Raw genomic sequence first — 8,394 nt, forward strand, 5'->3', positions numbered from 1 at the left:
CATTAGCTTTCAAATTTGAAAACACTTTTTTAGTTTTTTAGTTTTCTTTGTTGCTTTATTTATTTTATTTTGTGATTAACTTTACTATAAAAATAGTTTTTTCCTGTTTTTCTGATTTGTTTTTTGCATTATTTATTTTCTTTTGTTTTTTGCTTTAATTTTTAATTCTGTTTGCTTTTAGGTTAGCAAAATTATAAACTTTCTGTTAGTGCCATTAGTTTTAGAAAAATTATAAACTTTCTGTTAGTGCCATTAGTTTTCAAATTTGAATAGTTAAAATTTGAATTCTTTGAAAATTGTTTGAATCACAAGTTTGTGATTAACTTACTAAAAAACGAGAATAGATGCGCTTATAGAGAAAATTCAACCTAAATTCCTAGTAAATTTCTATGAATTTCAGAGAAATTCACTATGAATTTAGGTTAAACTTTTCTCTATTAGGGCATCTATTTTCACTTCGAGAGGAGCTCAACAAGGCAGAGAGGGAAGGGCTTATAAACTGGTGTGAGCCCCCTTCGGTTGGCAAGGTGGGACTAAACTCTGCCCGCAACGAGGACCAACCCTTTAGTCCCGGTTTGTGGTATCATAATTTGGGATGGTATCATAATTTCACCCACATAGCATGTGCATGTACAAAACGGACAATGGTAGCATGTTCGTGTGTTACAAAGTTGGCATGGTATCATCATAATAGTTGCGGGAGAAAGTCTTCACTTTTTCTTCGCTTGTGTCATTTGCTTATTGCGCCGTAACCATGGATAATCTTCAATGTTTATCAGGATGCTTGGGTCAGCCTTGACATTGAAGGGAGGAATTTCATGAAACTTTTCATAATCTTTAGACATGTCTGTCTTGCTGTCCACTCCCAGGATGTCCCTTTTTCCTGAAAGAACTATGTGGCGCTTTGGCTCATCGTATGATGTATTCGCTTCCTTATCTTTTCTTTTTCTCGGTTTGGTAGACATGTCCTTCACATAGATAACATGTCCCACATCATTGGCTAGGACGAATGGTTCGTCAGTGTACCCAAGATTTTTCAGATCCACTGTTGTCATTCCGTACTGTGGGTCTACCTGTACCCCGCCGCCTAACAGACTGACCCATTTGCACTTAAACAAAGGGACCTTAAAATCAGGTCCATAGTCAAGTTCCCATATGTCCACTATGTAACCATAATTTGTGTCCTTTCCGCTCTCGGTTGCTGCATCAAAGTGGACACCGCTGTTTTCGTTGGTGCTCTATTGATCTTGGGCGATCGTGTAAAATGTATTCCCATTTATCTCGTATCCTTTGTAAGTCAATACAGTCAAAGATGGTCCCCTGGACAACAAGTACAACTCATCACAAACAGTGTTGTCACCTCTGAGACGTGTTTCCAACCAACTGCTGAAAGTCCTGATGTGTTCACATGTAATCCAGTCGTCGCACTGCTCCGGGTGTTTGGAGCGCAGACTGTTCTTGTGTTCATCGACATACGGGGTCACCAAGGTAGAGTTCTGTAGAACTATGTAGTGTGCTTGAGACCAAGAATATCCGTCCCTGCATATTATTGAGTCTCTTCCAAGAGTGCCTTTTCTAGTTAGTCTCCCCTCATACCGCGATTTAGGGAGACCTGTCTTCTTAAGGCCAGGAATGAAGTCAACACAAAACGCGATAACATCCTCTATTTGATGGCCCATGGAGATGCTTCCTTCTGGCCTAGCACGGTTACGGACATATTTCTTTAGGATTCCCATGAACCTCTCAAAGGGGAACATATTGTGTAGAAATACGGGCCCCAGGATGACAATCTTGTCGACTAGATGAACTAGGACATGCGTCATGATATTGAAGAAGGATGGTGGGAACTGTTGGAAATATGCCCTAGAGGCAATAATAAAAGGATTATTATTGTATTTCCTTGTTCATGATAATTGTCTTTTATTCATGCTATAATTGTGTTATCCGGAAATCGTAATACATGTGTGAATACATAGACACCAACATGTCCCTAGTAAGCCTCTAGTTGACTAGCTCGTTGATCAACAGATAGTCATGGTTTCCTGACTATGGACATTGAATGTCATTGATAACGAGATCACATCATTAGGAGAATGATGTGATGGACAAGACCCAATCCTAAACATAGCACAAGATCGTATAGTTCGTTTGCTAGAGTTTTTCCAATGTCAAGTATCTTTTCCTTTGACCATGAGATCGTGTAACTCTCGGATACCGTAGGAGTGCTTTGGGTGTACCAAACATCACAACGTAACTGGGTGACTATAAAGGTATACTACGGGTATCTCCGAAAGTGTCTGTTGGGTTGACACGGATCATGACTGGGATTTGTCACTCCGTATGACGGAGAGGTATCTCTGGGCCCACTCGGTAATGCATCATCACAATGAGCTCAAAGTGACCAAGTGTCTGGTCACGGGATCATGCATTACGGCACGAGTAAAGTGACTTGCCGGAAATGAGATTGAACGAGGTATTGGGATACCGACGATCGAATCTCGGGCAAGTAACGTACCGATTGACAAAGGGTGTATACGGGGTTGCTTGAATCCTCGACATCGTGGTTCATCCGATGAGATCATCAAGGAGCATGTGGGAGCCAACATGGGTATCCAGATCCCGCTGTTGGTTATTGACCGGAGAGCCATCTCGGTCATGTCTACATGTCTCCCGAACCCGTAGGGTCTACACACTTAAGGTTCGGTGATGCTAGGGTTGTAGACATATGAATATGCAGTATCCCAAAAGTTGTTTGGAGTCCCGGATGAGATCCTGGACGTCACGAGGAGTTCCGGAATGGTTCGGAGGTGAAGAATTATATATAGGAAGTGCAGTTTCTGCCATCGGGAGAGTTTCGGGGGTCACCGGTATTGTACCGGGACCACCAGAAGGGTCCCGGGGGTCCACCGGGTGGGGCCACCCATCCCAGAGGGCCCCATGGGCTGAAGTGGGGAGGAGAACCAGCCCATAGTGGGCTGGTGCGCCCCCCTTGGCCCACCCCCTCCGCCTAGGGTTGGAAACCCTAGGGTGGGGGGGGGGGCGCCCCACTTGCCTTGGGGGCCACTCCACCCTTGGCCGCCGCCCCCCCTAGGATATCCCATTTCCTAGGGCCGGCGCCCCCCCTAGGGGAGCCTATATAAAGGGGGGAGGGGCAGCCACACCCTTGAGTCTTGGCGCCTCCCTCTCCCCTGCTACACCTCTCCCTCTCGCAGTAGAACGCTGAAGCCCTGCTGCGGTGACCGCTGCATCGACCACCACGCCGTTGTGCTGCTGGATATTCATCAACCTCTCCTTCCCCTTGCTGGATCAAGAAGGAGGAGACGTCACGCTGACCGTACGTGTGTTGAACGCGGAGGTGCCGTCCGTTCGGCGCTAGGATCTCCGGTGATTTGGATCACGTCGAGTACGACTTCCTCATCCCCATTCTTTGAACGCTTCCGCGCGTGATCTACAAAGGTATGTAGATGCAATCCGATCACTCGTTGCTAGATGAACTCATAGATGGATCTTGGTGAAACCGTAGGAAATTTTTTGTTTTCTGCAACGTTCCCCAACAGTAGCATCATGAGCTAGGTTTATGCGTAGTTCTCTTTGCACGAGTAGAACACAATTTGTTGTGGGCATAGATGTTGTCAACTTTCTTGCCGCTACTAGTCTTATTTTGCTTCAGCGGTATTGTGGGATGAAGCGGCCTGGACCAACCTTACACGTACGCTTACGTGAGACCGGTTCCACCGACTGACATGCACTAGTTGCATAAGGTGGCTGGCGGGTGTCTGTCTCTCCCACTTTAGTTGGAGCGGATTCGATGAAAAGGGTCCTTATGAAGGGTCAATAGAAGTTGACAAATCATGTTGTGGCTTTCAGGTAGGTAAGAAAACGTTCTTGCTAGAACCCTATTGCAGCCACGTAAAACTTGCAACAACAATTAGAGGACGTCTAACTTGTTTTTGCAGCAAGTGTTTTGTGATGTGATATGGCCAAAGTTGTGATGAATGATGAATGATATATATGTGATGTATGAGATGTTCATGCTATTGAAATAGGAATCACGACTTGCATGTCGATGAGTATGACAACCGGCAGGAGCCATAGGAGTTGTCTTTATTTTTTTGTATGACCTGCGTGTCATTGAGAAACGCCATGTAAATTACTTTACTTTATTGCTAAACATGTTAGCCATAGTAGTAGAAGTAATAGTTGGCGAGCAACTTCATGGAGACACGATGATGGAGATCATGGTGTCATGCCAGTGACAAGATGATCATGGAGCCCCAAGATGGAGATCAAAGGAGCTATGTGATATTGGCCATATCATGTCACTATTATTATTTGATTGCATGTGATGTTTACCATGTTTTTGCATCTTGCTTACTTAGAACGAGGTAGTAAATAAGATGATCCCTCATAATAATTTCAAGAAAGTGTTCCCCCTAACTATGCACCGTTGCGACAGTTTGTTGTTTCGAAGCACCACGTGATGATCAGGTGTGATAGATTCCAACATTCACATACAACGGGTGTAAGACAAATTTACACATGCAAACACTTAGGTTGACTTGACGAGCCTAGCATGTACAGACATGGCCTCGGAACACAGAAGACCGAAAGGTCGAGCATGAGTCGTATAGAAGATACGATCAACATGAAGATGTTCACCGATGTTGGCTAGTCCGTCTCACGTGATGATCGGACACGGCCTAGTTAACTCGGACCATGTTATACTTAGATGACTGGAGGGATGTCTATCTGAGTGGGAGTTCATTGAATAATTTGATTTAGACGAACTTAATTATCATGAACTTAGTCTAAAATCTTTACAACATGTATTGTAGATCAAATGGCCAACGTTGTCCTCAACTTTAACGCGTTCCTAGAGAAAACCAAGCTGAAAGACGATGGCAGCAACTACACGGACTGGGTCCGGAACCTGAGGATCATCCTCATAGCTGCCAAGAAAGATTATGTCCTACAAGCACTGCTAGGTGACGCACCTGTTCTCCCTGCATAACAAGACATTATGAACGCTTGGCAGACACGTACCTATGATTACTCCCTCGTTCAGTGCGGCATGCTTTACAGCTTAGAACCGGGGCTCCAAAAGCGTTTTGAGAGACACTGAGCATATGAGATGTTCGAAGAGCTGAAAATGGTTTTTCAAGCTCATGCCCGGGTCGAGAGATATGAAGTCTCCGACAAGTTCTTCAGCTGTAAGATGGAGGAAAACAGTTCTGTCAGTGAGCACATACTCACTATGTCTGGGTTACATAACCGCTTGACTCAGCTGGGAGTTAATCTCCCGGATGACGCGATCATTGACAGAATCCTTCAGTCGCTTCCACTGAGCTACAAGAGCTTTGTGATGAACTTCAATATGCAGGGGATGGAAAAGACCATTCCTGAAGTATTTGCAATGCTGAAATCAGCAGAGGTAGAAGTCAAAAAGGAACATCAAGTGTTGATGGTGAATAAAACCACTAAGTTCAAGAAAGGCAAGGGTAAGAAGAACTTCAAGAAGGACGGCAAGGGAGTTGCCGCGCCCGGCAACCAAGCTGCCGGGAAGAAGCCAAAGAATGGACCCAAGCCCGAGACTAAGTGCTTTTATTGCAAGGAAAGTGGTCACTGGAAGCGGAACTGCCCCAAATACTTAGCGGACAAGAAGGCCGACAAAACGAAAGGTATATGTGATATACATGTAATTGATGTGTACCTTACCAGTACTCGTAGTAGCTCCTGGGTATTTGATACCGGTGCAGTTGCTCACATTTGTAACTCAAAGCAGGAGCTGCGGAAGAAGCGAAGACTGGCGAAGGACAAGGTGACGATGCGCGTCGGGAATGGTTCCAAGGTCGATGTGATCGCTGTCGGCATGCTACCTCTACATTTACCTACGGGATTAGTTTTAAACCTCAATAATTGTTATTTAGTACCAGCTTTGAGCATGAACATTGTATCTGGATCTCGTTTAATGCAAGATGGCTACTCATTTAAATATGAGAATAATGGTTGTTCTATTTATATGAGAGACATGTTTTATGGTCATGCGCCGATGGTCAATGGTTTATTCTTATTTAATCTCGAACGTGATGTTACACATATTCATAGTGTGAATGCCAAAAGATGTAAGGTTGATAATGATAGTCCCACATACTTGTGGCATTGCCGCCTTGGTCACATTGGTGTCAAACGCATGAAGAAACTCCATGCAGATGGACTTTTGGAGTCTCTTGATTATGAATCATTTGACACATGCGAACCATGCCTCATGGGCAAAATGACCAAGACTCCGTTCTCCGGAACAATGGAGCGAGCAACCAACTTATTGGAAATCATACATACTGATGTGTGCGGTCCAATGAGCGTTGAGGCTCGCGGTGGCTATCGTTATGTGCTCACCCTCACTGATGACTTAAGTAGATATGGGTATGTCTACTTAATGAAACACAAGTCTGAGACCTTTGAAAAGTTCAAGGAATTTCAGAGTGAGGTTGAGAATCAACGTGACAGAAAAATCAAGTTCTTACGATCAGATCGTGGGGGAGAATATTTGAGTCACGAATTTGGCACGCACTTAAGGAAATGTGGAATAGTTTCACAACTCACACCGCCTGGAACACCACAGCGTAATGGTGTGTCCGAACATCGTAATCGCACCCTATTGGATATGTTACGATCTATGATGTCTCTTACCGATCTACCGCTATCATTTTGGGGTTATGCTATAGAGACTGCCGCATTCACTTTAAATAGGGCTCCGTCGAAATCCGTTCAGACGACACCGTATGAATTGTGGTTTGGCAAGAAACCTAAGCTGTCGTTTCTGAAAGTTTAGGGATGCGATGCTTATGTCAAGAAACTTCAACCTGAAAAGCTCGAACCCAAGTTGGAAAAATGCGTCTTCATAGGATACCCTAAAGAAACTATTGGGTATACCTTCTACCTCAGATCCGAAGGCAAGATCTTTGTTGCCAAGAATGGATCCTTTCTAGAGAAGGAGTTTCTCTCGAAAGAAGTAAGTGGGAGGAAAGTAGAACTTGATGAAGTATTACCTCTTGAACCGGAAAATGACGCAACTCAAGAAAATGTTCCTGAGGTGCCTGCACCGACTAGAGAGGAAGTTAATGATGATGATCATGAAACTTCAGATCAAGTTGCTACTGAACTTCGTAGGTCCACAAGGACACGTTCCGCACCAGAGTGGTACGGCAACCCTGTCTTGGAAATCATGTTGTTAGACAACGGTGAACCTTCGAACTATGTATCCGACAAATGGCTGGAAGCCATGAAATCCGAGATAGGATCCATGTATGAAAACGAAGTATGGACTTCGACTGACTTGCCCGTTGAGCGGCGAGCCATAGAAAATAAATGGATCTTTAAGAAGAAGACAGACGCGGATGGTAATGTGACCATCTATAAAGCTCGGCTTGTCGCTAAGGGTTATCGACAAGTTCAAGGGGTTGACTACGATGAGACTTTCTCACCTGTACCAAAGCTGAAGTCCGTCCGAATCATGTTAGCAATTGCCGCATTCTATGATTATGAGATATGGCAAATGGACGTCAAAACGGCATTCCTTAATGGTTTCCTTAAGGAAGAATTGTATATGATGCAGCCGGAAGGTTTTGTCGATCCTAAGAATGCTGACAAGGTGTGCAAGCTCCAACGCTCGATTTATGGGCTGGTGCAAGCATCTCGGAGTTGGAACATTCGCTTTGATGAGATGATCAAAGCGTTTGGGTTTATGCAGACTTATGGAGAAGCCTGCGTTTACAAGAAAGTGAGTGGGAGCTCTGTAGCATTTCTCATATTATATGTAGATGACATACTTTTGATGGGAAATGATATAGAGCTTTTGGACAGCATTAAGGCCTACTTGAATAGGAGTTTTTCAATGAAGGACCTTGGAGAAGCTGCTTATATATTAGGCATCAAGATCTATAAAGATAGAGCAAGACGCCTCATAGGTCTTTCACAAAGCACATACCTTGATAAGATATTGAAGAAGTTCAATATGGATCAGTCTAAGAAGGGGTTCTTGCCTATGCTGCAAGGTGTGAAATTGAGCTCAGCTCAATGTCCGACCACGGCAGAAGATATAGAAGAGATGAGTGTCATCCCCTATGCCTCAGCCATAGGTTCTATTATGTATGCCATGCTGTGTACCAGACCTGATGTAAACCTTGCCGTAAGTTTGCTAGGTAGGTACCAAAGTAATCCTAGCAAGGAACACTGGACAGCGGTCAAGAATATCCTGAAGTACCTGAAAAGGACTAAGGAAATGTTTCTCGTTTATGGAGGTGACGAAGAGCTCGTCATAAAGGGTTACGTCGACGCTAGCTTCGACACGGATCTGGATGACTCTAAGTCACAAACCGGATACGTGTATATTTT

Source organism: Triticum dicoccoides, chromosome 4A (assembly GCF_002162155.2).
Source record: "Triticum dicoccoides isolate Atlit2015 ecotype Zavitan chromosome 4A, WEW_v2.0, whole genome shotgun sequence".
NCBI lineage: Eukaryota > Viridiplantae > Streptophyta > Magnoliopsida > Poales > Poaceae > Triticum > Triticum dicoccoides.